Genomic DNA, 20,492 nt, shown 5'->3' on the forward strand with positions numbered 1-20,492 from the left:
TTGGCTGGAGTAGAGCAGTTATTATCTAAAAGTTTTCTATTTTGCTAGGCCACTTCTTCCCTGGTCCTTTGGCTAGAGAGAGCAGGTTTTGTTGTTGTTATTGCTGTTTTGGTTTTGTTTGGTTTTATTTGGCTGCATCCATTGGCATTTCCAGGTTGCTGGCTTCTTCGGCACCAAGTCTGGGATATATGAGGCAAAAAGAAAACCCAGGGAAATCACCACTGTGTGGTTCCTTGGGTTCTGAGGCCCTTAGCTGGTCTACCTCTTTCTCTCCATCTTTCAGAGTCTCTTATGTTTGTTCTATAAGCAATGTCCAGGGTTTTTAGTTGTATTAGCAGGCAGAATAGGAAAAGTACATCTACTCAATCTTCTCCAATCCTTTCTCTTTTATTCAGTTATTTATTTGGTTTTCCTCTAGACTGTGAGTTTTTTAAGTATATTTTTGTATCTTCAATACCTAGTCTGGCACATAATCTGTAAACGTTTGCAAAAAGGAAAAAAGAAAATAGAACATGGAATGAAGTAAATGAACTGCACTCCCCCCTCATCCATCCTTAGGTGTGTGGTGCTAGGAAGAGGAGGAGGCTTAATCCTGTTCTGAATGATGAGATTTCTCCTGGTGCTTTGATGCTGAGAAACATGGCTAGCTCCAGGAGCTAATACTATTGATACTTCCTAGTTTCTCATGTTACCGAAAATTACCGGCAGGTGGCAGAATAGCTGATGAAAATGGACTGTTCACCAAAACATAAGAAGGCTGATTTCCTTTGTGACATAGGGAAATAAAATCTATTACCTTGTACCCACCCCGGATACAATCCCAAGATTTTGTTCTGAGGGTTAGATACTCTTTATCAGCCTTTGAGTACAGGTAGCTGCCCAGTGGGAATAGAGCTGGAGTAAAAGGAAGTGGGCTTTGTTAGGCTCCTTGGTGACATATGACACCAGGATTACTTGGGTTTTGTGAAAATAAATGTCTAGCATTTAGTTACTCTTCTCCCTAGGAAAGTGGAGATTGGATGACTGGAGGATTAATACTTCCTTTAAACAACATTTTAACATTGATACTTTGAAAGCAAAACAAAGCAACAAAAACCCCAGAAACACCACATATCCTATCACTCATTTTTTCTATCAGGCCCTGCTGATATGTACACATATATGAATCAATTTTTTAATTCTCTTTTTCACTTATTATCAAAGGTGTTTTCTGATGTTAGTGCATGGGGGTGGCTTTTTAAAATTTATATTTGAATTCATGTGCAGAGAATTAATCACATTGCAGTCATCTGACCAAAAAAGGTCTGAGGGGAGGCTTTTGATGGTTTGTTTCAGTTTTGGTTTTCTCAAATTTTTATTTTGAAAAATTTCAAACCTACAGAGAAGTTAAAAGAATAAAATATTGAACATTTAATTACCCTTCACCTAGATTCATTGTTAACATTTTGCCATATTTGCTTTCTTTTCTGTCTTATATAAAGCTAATTTGCAGACATTGATGGGTATGGCTTTCAAGGTTCCTTTACTCTAGGTATGCACCCCAGTTTTCTTTTCTTTCTCCTCACTCCCTCTCTTCCTTCTTCATATTTGAAAATTTTGAAGCTCCAAAACTCTTTCTCTTAGTCTCCCACCAGCGAGTTATGCTCAGATCCTGCTGACCACCAAGCACCCGTAGGCTGAGTCACTTTCATTTGTCTGTAATATTCGTTTTGGCCAACAGTTTGGCCTAAATTCACACGAGATGGAAAAAAAAAAAAAAAAAAAAAGCTGCTATAGGACCAGGATCTCCTAGAGTTACTTACACGACAACCTTTATATTCCTTAAGGAAAAGTTCCTAGTTAATTTGGCAAAGCCCAGTTGGAGACCTTTATTTTTCTGCTGATCCCAATTCAGGAAATCACTGCAACTACAGGAAGCTGAGAGTTTCCTATTTGTCCTTCTATCTTTTCTCCAGACATTTGTCTCTGGTCTTGGGAACTGCGATCGTGTGTACACGATCCTCCCTCAGCTCTGGGAGCCATGCAGAGGAGTTCTCGCAAGGGTTTTCTACTCCGAAAAAGAAATACGAGGAAAAGGTAGTTTCGACGTGGGGAAGGCCCAGTAGTCAAGAATCTCAAAATCTAGGTGGTTGAAACAATATGCGTCACAAAAAGGGTGGAGACACACGTTGAATTAGCCTCATACATTCTCTGTCGCAAGCTTTTGTCACCTTCCCTGGTGGTCTAGTGGTTAGGATTCGGCGCTCTCACCGCCGCGGCCCGGGTTCGATTCCCGGTCAGGGAAAAGGTGACTTCTTTCTTCCTACAAAATATAATATTTTTAATGACAGTTCCTATAGAACACTTTTAATGACAGTTCCTATAGAACACTTTTAATGATTAATTTTGTTTCTTCTACTCAGTTGCCACATGGGTGACCTTAGCTGAAATACAGGAAATGCAGGAAAACATAAAGAAAAAAATCGCTTACCATTCTACCAACCACCGGTAGCTACTACCCAGTTTTTGAAACAGAAAATGGAATAATGCTGTACATACTATTTAATTACCAGGTTTTTTTTTTTTAACATCTTTATTAGAGTATAATTACCTTACAATGGTGTGTTAGTTTCTGCTTTATAACAAAGTGAATCAGTTATACATATACATATGTCCCCATATCTCTTCCCTCTTGCGTCTCCCTCCCTCCCACCCTCCCTATCCCACCCCTCTAGGCGGTCACAAAGCACCGAGCTGATCTCCCTGTGTTATGAGTCTGCTTCCCACTAGCTATCTATTTTACGTTTTTACCAGCTATTTTTAAAGTTAATATATTTCTAACACTTTCCAGTAGAAATAAATACACTTCAGCAACATGATATTTTCTTTCAATTTAATTATTTAATTTTTGTAAAGGTAATATATTTACATGGTTTAGGATTCAAATATCCAAAAAGGCATAACTGATAAACCTACTTTTCACCACTGCCGTCTAGTTTTCTTTTAATAAGGCAGCCAGTAGTAAGTTTCGTAATTATATTGTAATATAAGTATGTTGTAAATATAAAATATAAATAGTTTGTAAATACAAGTACATGCATACATACGTATATATTTAAGTACGTTCCCCTCCCTTGCACAAATGATAGCAATCTATACACACTTTTCTGCACTTTGCCTTTTTCACTTAATGTATTTTAGAAATAGTTGCAGATTACAAATGAAGAGCTTCCTCATTCTTTTCTATGACACATAGTATTCCACTGTATTGATATTCCATAATTAATCAAACCAGCTTCCTATTGATGACACTTAGGTTATTCTAATCCTTTGCGGCCATAAAAATAATATTCTACATATGTTATTTTGTACGTATGCGTATGTAGAATAAATGTCCAAGAATTAAAATGCTGGTTCAAAAGACATGTGCATTTGTGGATGGGTAGTGCCATATGCCCTCCGTAGAGGTCCTGCCAATTTATACTCCCACCAGCAATGTACAATAAAAAAAAAAAAAAAAAAGTGGGTTTTCATCAAAATGGATTTAATCAATCGTATTTCTGGACTTCTAGGTTTTTTCCCCCTAGAATTTTGGTTTTACAAATAACACTTTGATGAACATCTGTGTGAATACATCTTTGTATATCCTTAGGTATTGCTTTAGGATAAATTCATAGAAGTGGAATTACCACCTCATATCATATATTAGATGGGTTAAATAATTAAATGTAAGAATTGAAACAATAAAAAAAATGGGTGGATAATTATCTTATTGGGCTGGAGAAGACTTTTTCACAGAAAAAGCAAACACAGAAATCATTAAGGATAAAACTGATAAGTTAGACTACATAAAAACAGAAAACTGCCCATCTGAAAATCCTATAAATAAAATTAAAAGACAGATGCCAAACTAATGTTATATACATATAATATAAATCCCCAAGAGCAAAAATCGACGAAGCGTATGATTTAGTAAGTCTCAAAACTAATACAAATAATTAGTAAGTTTATGAAAAATGATCAACCTCAATGTAATACAATAAATGCAAGTTAAAATGAGACTCCAAATTTTTATGTTGCACTTTCGTAAAGATAAAAAGAATGATGTTATCTAGTTGCCTGAGGTAATTTGGTAATACTCATTGAAAAGTGAAAATTGGTGATATCGCTCCACACAGCAATTTGGCAGTATGTATTCAAAGCTTTAAAATGTGGGTATCTTTTCAATGGCAACTTTACCTTTATGCATTTGTGCTGAGGAAGTACTCTCAAATGCGTAACGATATGTGTACAGAGATAACACTCGCATTAAGGCCTTAACTCGTCCGCTTGATTTCAGAGGCTCCCTTCAAAAGACAGTAAACTAGAATTGATTTTCCTTCCCTAAACCTCTGAAACGACTAAAAAAACGACCACAAAATTATCAATATAGTCATAGGTAAAATCCTAGAAAAAAAAAATCCTAGAGATCTTCTTTTCCTCTTCGTCCTTTGGCTTTGTGTTGAATATTTCTGTTAACACGAATCCCTAAATATGAAAGACATTGGTCAGAGCAAACCATGACGAGTTATTCATAAGGATACAAACCGAAGCGCTTTCTCGTGGGCGTTGGTGGTATAGTGGTGAGCATAGCTGCCTTCCAAGCAGTTGACCCGGGTTCGATTCCCGGCCAACGCACTACCGGTTTCTTCTTTTCTCTGGAAGCTCGAGTAGAGCAAATAGGGGGAGAAAGAAGAAGAGCCTTTGACCACCCGGACGTCCGTCCTCAAACTCTGAGCCTTCTGGGAGACTCTACCGTGAGCGAACCTCCAGACTTTTTGCAGCTACCAAGGCAAGCCCATCTGCTGCGTTTGGCCTCTTGCTTCGCACCAGTTTACGATAATTCTCCTTTTGGGGGTCTTTAGGGAATGTCAGAAATGGAGGCTGATCGGATATGTTTTTCTGAATACTCGGAGGCGACTTAGATTTACTAAAGAGTCAGAATAAGGAAGTCAGCCCAAGACTCCGAAGTTCCTGAGAGAGCGCGCCAAGGAGCAGTGAGGGAAGCAAGAAAAATAATAAAGGGGAACCTCACGCCGTTTAGCAGCTCACCAGCTTCGCTTCTCTGCCGGTTCCAACATTCGGGCGACAGAAACCTCAACTCCAGGGTACAAGGTGGAGATGTAAATAGGAAAATCCTCGGGTTGCCTGGGGGGGGGGGCGGCTTGATTATTTGGAGGGGAAAGAGAGAAATGGCTTGAGGAGGGCGACTGGGGACGCCTTCCCCGAGCTGCAGGCGACGCTCTCAGACCTCGTCAGGACTGGGCGCGCCGCCGTCCAGCGGAGGGGGTGATGATGGCGCGGGCATGGCGGGATTCTGAGACCCAGATTCGGGTGTCAGGGCTTCGAGGTTGTGGGTGGAAACGTTTGGGATTTTAACCTAGGCGAATCACGCGAACTGAGCAAAGAAAGCTGCAGCACCACTTAGACAATCCTGTTTCAAAAGACATTAAATCCACCCCCAGGGCGCCACCTCGAAGGTGGCGCGCCGTGATCGTATAGTGGTTAGTACTCTGCGTTGTGGCCGCAGCAACCTCGGTTCGAATCCGAGCCACGGCATATCTTTGTAATTCACCTTGGTGGCCCCCCCTTTTGGAACCTTTTAAGGGTTAAAAAAAGCTTGTAATCTGTCTTTGCTCAAGGCTGCATGGCAGAAGTGCAGTCTACGAATTAGATAAATAACTGTCTCCACTCAGCTCACTCCGCGGCTCGCCCACCTAAGCGAATCTAACCAGCCCTGGCAGAGCCGCTTCAGGGCGGTGTGGAGCGCCTCGGAGCAGCAAGCAAGGCCTACCTTCACCTGAGCAGAGGAGAGAGCCCTTCGCTGGTGACTCCGGAACTCAGCGCCTCTTCCAGAGGTTGGAGAAATGAACGTTTTGGAGAGTGAAGTGAAATCTCCCGCGAGCGCCCACGCCTGAGGCTCTATATCCCATCCGACTTTAAATCTCAGTGGGACCTTCAGGTCCCACAAAATTTTAGTATTTAAAAACAAAATCGTGCCCCAAATGAATAGTCAATTGGACCTAAATTCCGACTGACGCGTCCTTCAGCCTCACCCCCACCCCATCCCCTGGTGGTCACGGTTTAGCGAGGGAAAGGGTTTCGGACCGAGAAGAAGGAAGAACGAGGCTGCAGCACCAAGGTCCCGGGAGCACAAGTCCCCGCGCCCCTCCTACTTCTCGCGGCAGTTTGAGCCTCTCATCCCTATTCCCTCGCGCTTTTTCGCCTCCTCTTCTGGATTCCGGGTCCCAGAAACCGGGTTCTCCAAAAGAATTTGCTGTCCAAAAGTTCTCAAAACCTGTCTAAAGGAATTTGAAGAAACGTCGAGGTTTCAGGACTCGTGATTCCCGCGTCCTCTGCAAGCCCGTCTAGCCCCGTGCAGTCCCATCACTCTCGGAGCCTGGAGTTTCTCGGTGACAAGAAGCTACTACTGCGTTTAAAATCCTAGAGCCCGAGAACTCTTTCAGACTAAGCTGTGTGTATCTTTGACCGTGCAAGCTGTCCCTCGAAAGAAATTATATTTCTGTAAGAAGCTTCGCGAAGCAGCGCCCGGCTAGCTCAGTCGGTAGAGCATGAGACTCTTAATCTCAGGGTCGTGGGTTCGAGCCCCACGTTGGGCGGCACTCTTTTTCCTCGCCTACCTCTGTTTTATTGAATCTTCTCTTGTTAGCTACCAACTGAACCAGCAGCTTCTGAATAGCCATTATGGTCACTGTTGTTTTAAACTTCGGTAAATTGTTCCAGAAATCGCCTCTACTCGCCCCAAATTTAGCACAGAAGAGGAATCCGGGCTACCGATCCCAGCATCTCAGGTTGAGACCAGGGGTCACAGATCCACAGCTGCCCGAACCCAGGCTCCTCCGAGGGCCGAGTCCGGGACCCGCGGGGCTCCCCCTTCGTGCTGCCTCGACTCTGCTGCACTGAGAAGACATCTTAGGACATGACCAAACGGAACCACTTTCGTTCTCTTCTCATCAGTGGGAAATTTTGGATGAGGTGTTGAAGGGCCTTCTTAAGTAGTTAAAATGTTCTCCATTAGGTGCTAAGGAGCGTGCCTTTGCTTTTTAGGTTTTGAAGCGTTCATCAGCCTCAAAGAGCTGTAAAATACAACTAGTTTAGGAAGATCTCGAAACGAAAAAGAGGAGAGGGCGCTGGAAAAGGAGCTGAGGAAGAGGGACGCGGAAGAGCAAAGAAAGGGGGAAGTACGATAGGAAGAGGAGGGAGGAGCAAGGACGACGGCCCGGAGCTGGCAAGTGGAGAGATTGCAGCGCAGTCTCATCAGATGGATGTAGGCGAACTCTCTGGAGTGCTGCGCCCAAGCGTTTCGAGTTAGCTATTGATCGACCGGAGAACTTTGTTCTACCCCGAAGGCCTGAAGTTGTTTGCCTGATATTTGCTCCTGCTAAATCTCTCATTCAGTGTTGGGATGAGTGGTGTGAGTAAAGTGGGTTTTCAAAGTGAGTGGAAGCCGAGTTTGTCCCCAGTCATCAGGCTTCTCAACCACAACGCGGACACTCGCTTTTAACTCCTCATACAGGTCTTTCCCACATCTCCCTAAGGATCATTTACCAGTCCTACTTTTTTTTTTTTTTTAAGTTTGTAAATGTGCTTTAGTCTCCTTTATATATCCCGCCAACCATCTCCAAAATCATCAAGACACTAGCCAATTATCCTCAAGGTGTTGTGCCGGGACAAACATCACCAGCATCACCTGGAAACTTTTGAGAAACGCAAATTCTCAAGCCCTACCTCAGACCTACAGATTCAGAAACTCTGGAGGTGGACCCAACAATCTGAGACTTAAGCTCTGCAGGTGATGTGGATAAATGCTCAAGTTCAGGAACCACTGCATTAGGGCAACTTCCTTTCCTGTCAACTAAGATGTACCATGTTCTTGGGTAGGAAACTCAACGTCATAAAGATAACACCTCTCTTTAACTTGGTGTCTGAATTTAACATAGTTTTTTTAAAAAATCAGTCGTCAATTTTATACACATCACTGTATACATGTCAAAGAATTTAACATAGTTTTCATTAAAATATCAAAAATATTTTTCTTTTTTATTCAAACTGGACAATATAATTCTAAAGTTTAAATGGAAAAATAAGCAGTAATACTCAGGAAATTCTTTTTTTAAAAGAACAATAAGGAAGGATTAACCCTATGAAATATTAAAATGACATAAATTATAATGATTAAAGCAGTAAAATATCGTGTATGGGTAAACAACAATCAATGGGACAGCACAGAGTCCAGAAATGGACCAAAATACATAAAGAAATGTAATACATTAGAAAGAGGGACTCAAATCAATAATTCTAATGAACAATGTTTTAATAACTAGGTAGCTGTCTGGGAAAAAAATAATGGTCAATGAATATCATACCCTTTACATAAGGGTAAATTCCAAATTGATCAAAGATTTAAATAATAATGAAAAGGAACATAAAAGTTCTTGTAGAAACATGGAACAATTATTTTATTATCTTGGGGGGGTGTGTGTGTGGAAAAGCCTGTTCTAACTATGACACAAACTCAGAAGTCCTGAGAGAAAATATTGATGAGTTTGATTATATAAACCAAATGGAATCTGCATAAGCAAAGTCCAAAGACAAATGACAATTTGGGGAAGTATTTGCAACTCAGATTGTGTTAAAAATCATCCATTTTGAGTTAACGCTTTGGTGTATCAACATCCTTCTCACAGCCCTAATTGTGAATGCACACTCAAAAACAGCTGAAACCCCCTGATAAGCAACCCAACCGCTAGACTCTAACTTTCCCCTCCTCCATCCTCTTCTCCCCGACCCCTGCCCCTCTCCCCCCCACTTCCGCTTCCTCCTCCTCTTTCCTTCCTCTCTTTCCCCAACTTGGTTTGCTTTCCTTAGACCCCACTCAGGACCCCAGTGAAGGCTTTGGCCCACAGGTCCTGGCTCTCACTGCTCCCCACCTGTTCAACTGAACACACTGCCAGTTGGACTCATGTGTGGCCCTGCGCACGCCCGCAGTGACCCCCTCTGGGACCTGTGAGTATAACAAACTTCTCTTCTGGTTCTCTTCCCTTCCTGTGGAAGCACCAAATTTACCATACCATGCTAGACATCTACATTCTTCGAACATACATCATGTACAAAAGGCTAATTTCCCTAATATTTACAGAACTATTAGCCAATAAGAAGTAAACCAATAACCCATAAAAAGTAGCAAACATATAAAGAATAGAAAATATAAAAGGCTGTTGCCCATATGAAAAGATACTTAACACTCAACATTGCTATTAATGAAAGTAGTGCAATTTAAAACTAAGTTGAGATAATATTTTCAACTATAATATGGTAAATTTTTTTAAGTTTAATATGTTGGAGAGTTAATAAATATTGTTAAAGAGAGGGTAAATTGGTTTAAGTTCTACAGGGTGTTTTGAACAATATCTATCAAAAATTTAAACTTTTTTTAAACTTCAGCAATCCACATTTAGAAGTTTATCCTACAATATTCCTATACTCATGTGAAATTAAGTGTATGCAAAGTTATTCACGGAGCACTTTTTATTAAGTAAAAGATTGTAAACTCTCTAAATGTCCATCAGTTTTGGGGGTGACTAAATAAATGACAGTACAACCATACAATGAAATATAGTTCAGCTAGCTGTAAAAAAAGGATGAGGAAGCTCTTGAGGGGAGATTTACAGAAATCGGTTATAATTCAGTAATAAATACATGGAAAACTAAGCAAATGGAAAAGTAACATAATTGTTACTGCCAAGGGAAGATTATATTCAAAAAGTGATCACATTAAATTATGTGGCTTCTCTGTTAATAGTTTATATATTAAAAATAATAATCATTGATCTCATCAAAATTAAGATATAAGTATATTGATGTATTAGGGTTCCCCAGAAGAACAGAACCAATAGAAGATACACACGTATGTATATAGAGATTTAGTTTAAGGAATGGACTCATGTTATTGTGGAGGTTGGTAAATCTAAAATCTTCAGGGTAGGCCAACAGGTTGGATAGCCAGGGAAGAACGGATTTTATAACTCTAATCTGAAAGCGGAGTCTGGAGGCAGAACTCCCCCTTCCTCTGGGGACCTCAGTCTTTTTCTCTTAAGGCCTTCAATGGACTGGATGAGGCCCACTCACATTATGGAGGGTAATCTGCTTTACTTGGAGTCTACTGATTTAAATGTTAATCTCATCTAAAAAATACCTTCCCAGAAACATCTAGACTGATGTTTGACCAAATATCTGGGTACCATGGCCTAGCCAGGTTCACACATAAAATTAGCCATCACAATTGGGAAGATGGAGGAGTGGGAAATGTATGTGTATGGTGTGTGTGTGTGTGTGTGAAGTGGTAAGTGTAGGGGGAGTATGTAAAAGAGAGATAAAGTGCCTAAAGCTAGAAAATCAAGAATTAACAATATTTGTTTACAGAGACAGAGGTGAATAACAAATCACTGATTAAAAGAATTTAAAGAAGTTACTTCTAGGGAGTAGGAAATGGGGGAGAGTTTCAGGGGCCTGCTGGTTTTCATTACCGAGTTTATGAGTTTGACTCTCTAAACTATGTGCATATATAAGCTTGATAAAAATAAATACTAAATAAAAAAGGCTTTTTCTATGTTGTAGTTTTTCGAGTATTTTACCAATTTGTTGTCTTTTGAATTTTGTAGGGGAATGGCTCAGCTGTGGCACCCAGGTGACCTTGTATGTATTTGCACAGGCCACACCGGCCAAGGCTTGAACTGAAACTATTCTGAATCTTACCACAAGGCAGATCACCTTGTGATTGTCCCAAAGCAAGAGAGGATGGGAGGCTTGTGAAGAGTGCCAGGAGACAGCTTCCATTCCCCTCCCTGTCTACCCTGGGACAGTTTCTCATTGCCCTTCAGGTTTTAATCACATAAGAGGCATTCTGCTCACCTCCTCATCCCTTCCCTGGGGACAGCTGCAGACTGTAAAACTACTTAGCTGCATTCTAGAATTGGCTCCTCAATAACAGGTATCCCACAACTTGCATTGTAGTCACTGACCCCTTTTGTTTCAGTGTCACCCCTTTGGATGTGTGGGATGAGGGCCCAGGAAGTCTATACCTTCAACTACTCTTCCCTTTGCTGTCTATGTAAGTAATAAACCTTCTGAATCTAAAAGTGACTTGTTATAGCTTTACAAGCTGAATCACTCAGGCCTTGGCTTTGCCAGATGTTGAGTGCTTGATTGATTGATTGACTGATTGATTGATTGATTTTTTGCTAAACAAATTCTTAAACTTTTTATGTAGCTAAATGTATTAATCTTTTTCCTTAGGGATTTTGAGTTTTGTCATGCTTAGAAAGGATTTTCCCTACAAGACTAAAAATTTTATTAGGGGTATTTTTTGAAGGAAGAAAGGTGTAATTATTCTTCTGCTTATGAGCTGAACAGAGATGCAGTGAGCTCCCAGATAACTTTGTGGCACATTCCCCGAGGCTCTCTGAAACCCAGACCTGCTGAGGATTGAGAGGGTTTCCTGGGACCTCCCAACTCAGGAACCCTGGGCTCTAAGAGGGGGATGTAGCCACTAAACAGATGGTGTGACATCACAGGCCTAGCAACAGTGGAGAGCAATTACTAGGCCTGATTGGGCAAGGGGAGAGAGGTGCTCCTGGAACCTGAGAAAGTGATAGTTGTAGGTAAGGCTGTAACTGTAGTAGAGTGCCACTAAACAATAACTGTGGTCTTGGGGGATGGCGGAGAACACAACCACTGCCAACCTGCAGGAAGTAATTACCCTGACCTCATATTCCTCCTACACTCCCATTCCCAGTCAGTGAATCCCACTGGCTGTAGCCAGCAAGAAGCCAGTGGGCAGAGGAGCCCTTTTTCCCAGTTCAAAAAGATTAACTTTCTGGGGCATATAATAGGGTGGAAAATGATGAGAATGTATCTGGAGGGACAAACGCAGAATACCCAGAAATTTTCATTCTTGAGATTAAAAAAAAAAAAATCCCATATACTCCCTCTCCTCCACCCACACTGCTTCCCCTGTTATTAACATCTTGCATTGGTGTGGTACATTTGTTACAATTGATGAACCAATATTGATTCATTATTATTAACTAAAGTGCATAGTTTCCATTAGGGTTCATGCTTTGTGTTGCATAGTTCTATACCTGAGATTTTTATTGTGAAAGCATCTCATTAGGTGCATTTTAGTGTCAAATAGGTTTTTTAAAAAAGGTTTTGTATTTCCTGAGTTCTTTCATTTATTTGACATCTGTTTGTTGTCTTTAGACCTGTATGATATCTGGACTGGAGATATGTATGTATGTATTTGATTCCATCTTTTTTCCCTCTGATCATTATAAACCCTAGGTTAAATTTTCTTCCAATCATTGTTTGTCAGCATCTTATTTTCTTGTCAGAGCTTTCCAACTTCATTAAAGCAAAGTTCTATAACTGGTATATGTTTTTCATACCATAGCTAGAGTCTCTTTTCCACAAAAATGCTGATAATGTGACTGAAATTTCAAAATGCAGGGGTTTTAGTTTTTTTCTTTTCAGTTTTGTTTGTTGGATTAATATCTGTGAACTTCTAGCTCAGATCAGACAAGCAGACAAGGGAAGAAAGAAGCAAAAGAAAATCCTTCAGAACCTCTGGATCATGATGCTTTAAGAAGTTCACAGAGACTGTTACTTGCCCAAGCTCCCAGAGGAAAGGCTGTGAGTGTGGTTAATGGCCTGCCTTGTGGCTTCAGCATCCTACAGTCAAGTCTGAGTTACAGCTTGGTTTGTCTGAGGTTTTTAATATATACTTATAAAGTAGGTGACTAGTTTGTTATAAAAATAATAAAGTCATGCCTGTTGACTTTATTGAAAATAAAATTGTTTTATTTTATTAAAAATAAAATTGTTTATTAAAAACCAGCATGTTGGTATTGTTTGGCCTTTGGGAACTGGGAGCTTGAGTAGTGGAGGTGAGAATTTTCTCAATGTATGTACCTTTCTATAATCCCTTGATTTTTCTATTCACAGACACACACCACACACACACACACAGTGCCTCCAGGAAGAAAAGAACTGCTGGACAAGTTCTCTCCCACCTTCATGTGACTGTTAAGTCTGTGCAATCTGGTCACCATAAAGGCATTTTAGACACTTGAGGAATGTCTCTCTGTGTTACCACCTATTCCACACTGAATGCTGTTGTCCCTCCCAAATTCCTATGTTGAAGCCCTAACTCCCCAATGTAATGGTATTAGGAGGTGGAGCCTTTGGGAGGTAATTAGGTTTAAATGAGTTCATGAAGATGAAGCCCCCATGCTGGGATTAGTACTTATAAAAACAGAAGAGACACCAGAGTTTCCTTTCTCTGCCATGTGAGGATACAGTGACAAGGAGGTCTTCTGCAAGCTGGGGAGGAGACTCTCAACAAGAACTGAATCTTTCAGCACCTTGATTTTGGACTTTACAGCCTCCAGAACTGTGAGAGGTGGCGAACAGATAACCTAAAGTTGCAAGTAGCTAGCAAGGACTTCGATGAAGCAAAAGATGACGTCCCTGGGTGGGCTTGAACCACCAACCTTTCGGTTAACAGCCGAATGCGCTAACCGATTGCGCCACAGAGACGTGAGAGCGCATTCCTCATAACTCGTTTCCTGATTCAAGAAATTGCTTTTCAACCTCTGGCTGGGGACATCCTTTTATTCTCATATTCCGGAAGCCGAAGGTGCGCGCGGGAGACACTGAAGCCAAGAGTTGGTGTCATCGGGCACGTTTGGACATCGATAGAACGTTTGGGACTCAGCTAGGGGACTCTGACTGCCGAACGCCAGATCTGTGGCCTTCCCACCTGCTCCCCGCCTCAACAGCCGCCCGGCTCCAGGTGACGACCGCAGCCTCTCGGGCTGAAGTCCACGTTACTATTCTTAGCTTCGCTCGCCGTGAGTCCCCACTTGACCCTGTGGGCGCGCATGCGAAGGACACGAACCAGCTGTGCCCCCACTGCGCTGCTCACGTTCTGCGCCTCTCTCTAGATGTGGACTCCGACTGGCAAGACCTCAGAACTGCTCGCGATGCAGCCCGCCCTCCAGGGCAGGGCCTCGCACCTAGGAGGCACTCAATAAATGCCCGGTGAAGGATGCATTCTGCCGCAGGGTCCTAGGCAACCAAGAATTCCAGTGTGTGCTTTAAGCTTTTAGGCCTACGAGTAACTCCGGAAACGGAAGGCTGGAAAGGTTTCTCAAAGCCGGAGGCGCTTTTATTCCCGGAGCTGACTGAGAACAAAGCAAAAGTCTTGACTTTAGACACGTGCGCCCCGGGACCGAGCTGAGTTCCCCACCCTGAACTGCGACTCAGCCTCGGTCTGGGGTCGTCCGTCCTGAGGGGTTGAATAGGGAAAGCTGAAGAAGAGGAGAAGAAAGCGAGTGGGAATGGAGGCAGCCCAGTGAGGGACGGGGACAGAGCGAGCTAGTGCTCTGGCCACTGAAGAAAAAGACGAAAAGAAAACGGAAAATGCCTATTTTCGTTAAATAACTTTGATTACCCTCCCCCGCCTCCTCTTTGTCGGCCACCGCGCTGACCATGATTGTGTACTGTTGGATGCTCTCGAATCGGAATGACTGAGGTTCCTCTTTGAAATGCTTGGTTAAAGACCGCAACGTCGTGAGATGTCACCGGAGTCCAGACCTCGGAGCAGGTGGCGAGACGCCCCCGGCCCCGCGCGGTAGGGGGCGCACAATCCCCTGCTTACCGCTGGAGGGTGAGACAGGACTCCGACTCCGCCCCAGCCCTCCGAGGCTGGGAGTCGGCTGCGCGCCTCCTCTCCCCCTTCCCCTGCGTCCTGTGCCTTGCGGAGGAATGCTGAAGAATGTTATCCAACCACTTGTACTGTCAGGTAGATGCACTGTCAGAAGCAACCGTAGAGAGATACTGATAAAAATTCTGAAGAACAGAACGTCTGAGTAAGCTTAATCTCATTCCTGGATCAGACTGAGTAATGCTGACTGTTTACTAAAGGTAGGATGATGGCAACTGTAGCTTTAATCCCACATAAATAGAGCTGGAAGTCCACAATAGCTTTGTAGTCATGTGCGGGCTACCTGCAAGCATGCACTCTGAGTTTTTTTTTTTTTTTTCCTCAATAATAAACTTAGCTAATACTCAATTGGTCAACATGCGTGCTCCTTTGAATCTCGATTTCTTATTTCCCCAACAGCCCCACAGAAGAGGTGGGGGATGCGTGGGGCTGAAGCACCGAAAGTGCACTTGGCGCTGCCTGAATTCTCCCTTGTGACTGAAGACCTTGGAGAAAAGCATTCACGATTGTCGTGGAAAGTTAGAAAATTCCAGTAACAGGACTAAGGAGGTGGATCCGGTAAGCCTCGGTGGGACCTCTTGGGATGAATTGGAAAAGACCCTTTTATCCTGGACATCCTTTCCATTGAAGTCTGGGGTTCCATCTGGTCGGAAATGAGCACAGGGAGAGGCCGTTGTAAAAGCCCCAGAGGAGGGCGGAGTCGCTCCCTCAACCCGACGCCACCTCTGCGCAGCAGTTTCTACCCACTACCCCGCTTCCTCCTTGAAGTCGGAAGTAGGACGATCGTAGGCCTGGTCCGTGACTTACTCCCGATGAGCCCTGGGCCGGAGGAAATCCATTAAACTCTCTACAAACCTATTTCCTCATCAACAACTCGCCGTGGTTGCCTTCAGTCTTGGCGCAGACATTTTCCATTTGGGCAACTGATACCAAGCTGGTAGGGAGAAGAGAAGCTCACGGCTTTTCGTCTTCCTGCTAGCTCAGTTTGTAGCGTGCACGACTTCTAATTTCAAAGTCTTGAGCACAGCCCAGCTTCCAGTGCGTTTTATTTGGTTTTCTTTGGATTAGTATCCGCAGTTGCAGGGCTGTACTGCTCCCCGCAGTGGCCACGAGAGGGCGCGTGGTCCTTCTCCTTGGAACTCTGTCCCAGGAACCACTACTTTGTCTCAGTTTGGTTAGTATAGAATAATGATGTCCAGTAGTTTTAATTCCTCTGAGACCGGTGGAACCCAAGATCTCTTATTTTTCACCACCTCAACTCTAGGGTCATCTTGGGTCGAGGCATGGGAGGTTGATTGTGTAAGCTCAGCCTTCCTGCTCATTCTATCAGACTGGGGAAGCCTCACAAAGAAAATTGTATTTGATTCAACGTATTAAAATTCATTATTCTCACCCCAGGGCCTAGAATAGTGGATATAAATAGGAGATGTTCCATAAATATATATATATATTTTTAAAATTTATTTATTTTATTTATTTATTTTTGGCTGCGTTGGGTCTTTGTTGCTGCTGGCAGGCTTTCTCTAGTTGTGGTGAGCAGGGGCTACTCTTTGCAGTGCATGGGCTTCTCAATGTGGTGGCTTCTCTTGTTGTGGAGCACGGACTTCAGTAGTTGTGGCTCACGGGCTCTAGAGCGCAGGCTCAGTAGTTGTGGTGCACAGGCTTAGTTGCTCGGCGTCATGTGGGATCTTCCTGGACCAGGGCTTGAACCCGTGTCCTCTGCATTGGCAGGCGGATTCTTAACCACTGCGCCACCAGGGAAGCCCCCCATAAATACATTTTTTTAATAAAAAAATTCATTATTCTGAGAAGGGTGCGCCGGTTTCAGCAGATCACCAAAGGAGTTCTTGGTAGAAGAAAGATTAAAAACCCAAACACATGGAGAGAGACATTGGTGGGACGAAGACCCAGGCCCCGGGTGTAGCCTAAACACAGGCAGGGTAGAAATGGGAAGGAAGACTCAAAGGGAAGAACGGCAGAACTGGGAGGAGGAAGAAGAAAGGGGAGGAAAGAGATGGATTCAAAGGAGAAATTTATTCACTGGTCCCCAGTTATATGACAGCTGGTCTCTCTGGGCTTCCCCAGGCAGCCATTGTCCTTTAAGGTAGCCTCTCACCCTTCCACCCATCTGATTCTGGGAATTCTAGCATTTCCTATTAGGTCTACCAAGCCTACACCAAGTCCCCTCTACCAGGACCAGTTCTGGCCCCTTACAGATAGTCTTTTACTAATCCTTTCTTTTGTGGTCCTAGGAGAGTCTGTAGGGGAGGCAAACTTCACCTCAACCCTCTTAGGGTCTCCAGCTGGGCCTGAGAATTAGATTGGCATAAGACAGATTAAGAGGAGGAAAACATCCAGATTTTCACATGTGCATGGGAGCTCCAATAGGAAAATGAAAACCCAAAGAAGTGGCTAGGCCTAAGTATTTATATACTAGGTTGAACAAAGAGAGGTGATTATGGAAAAGTAAAACACATAGGAAGACTAAAGGAAGATACGAGTTATTTTAACAAAGTCTGTTTGTGTGGATTTCTCTCGGCCTTGACTTTCTGTCTCTGGTGACCAGAATGATTGTACTTGCTGTTTTCTAAATGCCTTTAGCTCAAAATACTTCTTATGCCAAATTGGCATACTTTGGAGTGGCATATAGTCAAAGCATTGGAATATAGCCAAAGAACAGGATCCTCAGCCCAGATGTCCTTGTGGTGCTGTGGGGTCACCATGCTGAAAGTGAATCCAGCAAGCCTAGATTGGTTTAGTTGTACTTGTTAATAAAGTAAAAACAAAATCCTTGGACCAGGTCATTTTTAAATGTGGAAAACAGTGTTCAAATTATTTAGACATCAGTAATGAGTGTGATTAAACCTTAATTTTAAAGGCACTGAAAAGAATCCAGGACTTCCACGTACAGCTATAGTATAGTAATGCCACCAGTTTAGTCTTCTTGCTGTAAACAACCATGAAAATAGACAAAATATGTGAAGCACCTGTTATAGACACTGGACAGAGGCAGTGCAAGACTGTGATTGCCTAAGAGAGGGCTGCGGAAATGACCTGATGGTGGTATAGCAAGCTGGAATCGCAGCAGAGCATGGTGTTCACACGGAGCTAAGGTAGATATCAGAGGACAGCTGAAGCAACTGGAATCTGCAGAGAACCAGAAAGGAGAAGACAGTTTACAGGCTAGTTTTCAGAAATCCATACTGGGTCTCCTGACAGTCATTTGCTGAGTGCTGGGCTGCTCATGTGTGGAGAGCTACTACCAAGGCTTACCGGACGACAGATGCTACAGGATGGAAAACAGAACAGAGATCTTAGAAGTCTCTGCTGGCAACATTGGAATTCAGGCTTTGTTAACGACTCTTTACCACCCTGAGTATCCAGTTGATACCCCAGAAAGGCTGCTTAAGGAGTAAAGACCACAACCTAGTGTGAGGCCTACTCTGGATCCTCCCTAAAAAAGGATAAAACAAAGACCTGACAAGATTAGCAGGGTTTGGACGTTGAGTTACACCAAAGAGGGCTTTGGGAAACACCTTGGACTTTCCTCAGATCTACTGAGAAACAAACCATTAATCCAGTCCTACACAAGTTCAAGGTCACTGGCCAGTAATCAAAGTGCTTAAGTAGAACAAAAGTTGATACTCTTTGGAGAAAGATATCAGAATCCAGAGTCTCTACATTGCATCATTCAAAGTGTCCAGTAAACAATAAAAAATACTAAACATGCAAAGAAACAGAAAAATGTGACCCATTCAATACCTATTTTTAATAAGGAAAACAAAGCAGTTAAAAGAAACCAACTCCAAGAAGATGTCTCAGATGTTGGATTTAGCATACTTTAAAGCAGGGTTGCAGATTATGTATGGTTCAGCAACATGGGTTCCACTCATCATGGCTAATCTAGCTACAATCACTAGTGGTGCCCAGTCAACAGCAGAGAACAACTCAGCCCCTGATATGACAGCAGTCCCTAAATCGTTGAATAAAGCCAATTAGATCTTCAAATTTATCTGGCTGAATTTGATTTGTTGATAGTAGCGAAGAAGATAGTTATAGATACCAGTGACAGTTGCAGAAATGAGGTCTGTAACAGTTATGAATATTTCTTCCTTATTATAATACTAATAGTTTTCTATGTACCAACTAATATTTTTCTTTTCCTCTTTCATCCCACTACCAGCTAACATAAAATGTGTTGCTAGGAGTTAACTTTTAATCTCAGTATTTAAGTTACAGGATATCTAAGGTAAAATGAATGTGTCTCAGCTAGAAGAATGAAAACCATTGAAAGACAAGTAAACTTTATCCTCTTTTGTGGAAAGCTTGGCATGTTTTCACTGTTTGAGGTAAGCATGATTCTGTTACTGTCTTTGTTTAAAAGTAAAGAATGGTTTCGAAAGGAGAAGGAAAGGAAGGAAAAGATATATAGATACAGATATCCATATATATATGGATGCCAAGTCCACAAGACGTAGATTGTGGTAGATCTGTGTCAATATTGCTAAGCTAGAACAAAATTTCCCAGAACTCCCCTCTCTGCATAGTTCCTGGTTAACTTAGCCCATAGGACGACATTAGCTGAGATTTGGAAAGCGGAAATAGAAGTGGCTACCACATTTATGTGAACCCTGAGACGGTCAGGGAGGTCACCAGCGTTTCTGCGGCTCACACATGTAATTTAACCGCTGATAGCAGGCAGGGTTGCAGCAACCTACAGCTCCTGCCAGATTTCTTCCTACTGCTTCTAGACCGTTGACCCAACCAGGTGTTTAGCTTCTTGGCAAACAACGGTAACAAAACACTATTTTTAGTGTTGGGACTTCGAAGGCAGTAAAACACCGACGAGTATTCTAGTTTTTCTTCCTTTGGGGGCTTTATTTGTTCATTGGGTCTTCGGAAGCATCGGCTCCGGATCCTGCAAAAACTTCGTTGAATCTGACCCTATGCAAGTCTTTGTCCCTAAAAACATATCAAGAAGCTTGCCAGACACAAACCCCGAACACTAAATTTTCTTAACTCTTAACGTAAAACAAGAACTAAGTACAACCTAACGGAAAAAAAACAAAACACTCAACATACGTAAGAAAATGCACTTCCTCAATTCCACGCGGCGATGTGTTATATTACCAGATAAATCAAAGTTTTACTTCTTTTAAAAAACTTTGTTTCCGAATAAAGTGTGAAAGCAAAAAATACCGTGCACCTTTGAATACCAATTTAAAAAAAAAAAATTTCCAACAAACTTTTTCATGACATTAAAGAAAACTACTACAACCCGTTCCATAATATAGGAAAAACCAGCCTCTTCTCTAGTAAACAACCGAAAAAAAATAACACGAGAAAGCGTTAACACACCCCACACCAACCCCGATAAACCGCCACTGTCAAAAAACAACAGTGTACAATAATTTAAAGCTTGCTTCAATTAAATTTATGTCACAATAACCCAAACCACAAAAACAAGTAATTATTACTCTTAGAACCCAAAAAAAAAAAAAACACTCTTCTTTTTTTTTATTGTAAATTACGTAGTCAAATATCCAACACTCGTGAAAAACAAAAGTTATTTCTTTCTTCACACACCACATTAAACTTCTCTCTAAATCAACTCTCATAACCATTATACGTTTACCTAGTAAATGAACATTAATTTTTTCTGCCCTGA

The 20,492-nt window shown here is 42.2% G+C and overlaps 1 long non-coding RNA gene and 4 other non-coding genes across 5 annotated transcripts; 4 read left to right on the plus strand and 1 right to left on the minus strand.

Annotated features, from left to right (window-relative positions):
• The first annotated feature begins 2,212 nt into the window (after window positions 1–2,212).
• TRNAE-CUC lies at window positions 2,213–2,284 on the plus strand. Its single transcript has one exon. It is a non-coding gene; the product is annotated as a tRNA-Glu (tRNA).
• A 2,300-nt stretch (window positions 2,285–4,584) lies between these two features.
• TRNAG-UCC lies at window positions 4,585–4,656 on the plus strand. Its single transcript has one exon. It is a non-coding gene; the product is annotated as a tRNA-Gly (tRNA).
• A 1,909-nt stretch (window positions 4,657–6,565) lies between these two features.
• TRNAK-CUU lies at window positions 6,566–6,638 on the plus strand. Its single transcript has one exon. It is a non-coding gene; the product is annotated as a tRNA-Lys (tRNA).
• A 6,923-nt stretch (window positions 6,639–13,561) lies between these two features.
• On the minus strand, window positions 13,562–13,635 carry TRNAN-GUU. The gene has a single exon. It is a non-coding gene; the product is annotated as a tRNA-Asn (tRNA).
• Window positions 13,636–13,944: 309 nt separating this feature from the next.
• On the plus strand, window positions 13,945–18,826 carry LOC118884625. The gene is made up of 3 exons (XR_005017338.1): window positions 13,945–15,024; window positions 15,224–15,382; window positions 17,703–18,826. It is a non-coding gene; the product is annotated as an uncharacterized LOC118884625 (long non-coding RNA).
• The last annotated feature ends 1,666 nt before the right edge of the window (window positions 18,827–20,492 follow it).

The sequence above is a fragment of the Balaenoptera musculus genome, chromosome 1, assembly GCF_009873245.2.
Source record: "Balaenoptera musculus isolate JJ_BM4_2016_0621 chromosome 1, mBalMus1.pri.v3, whole genome shotgun sequence".
NCBI classification, from domain to species: domain Eukaryota; kingdom Metazoa; phylum Chordata; class Mammalia; order Artiodactyla; family Balaenopteridae; genus Balaenoptera; species Balaenoptera musculus.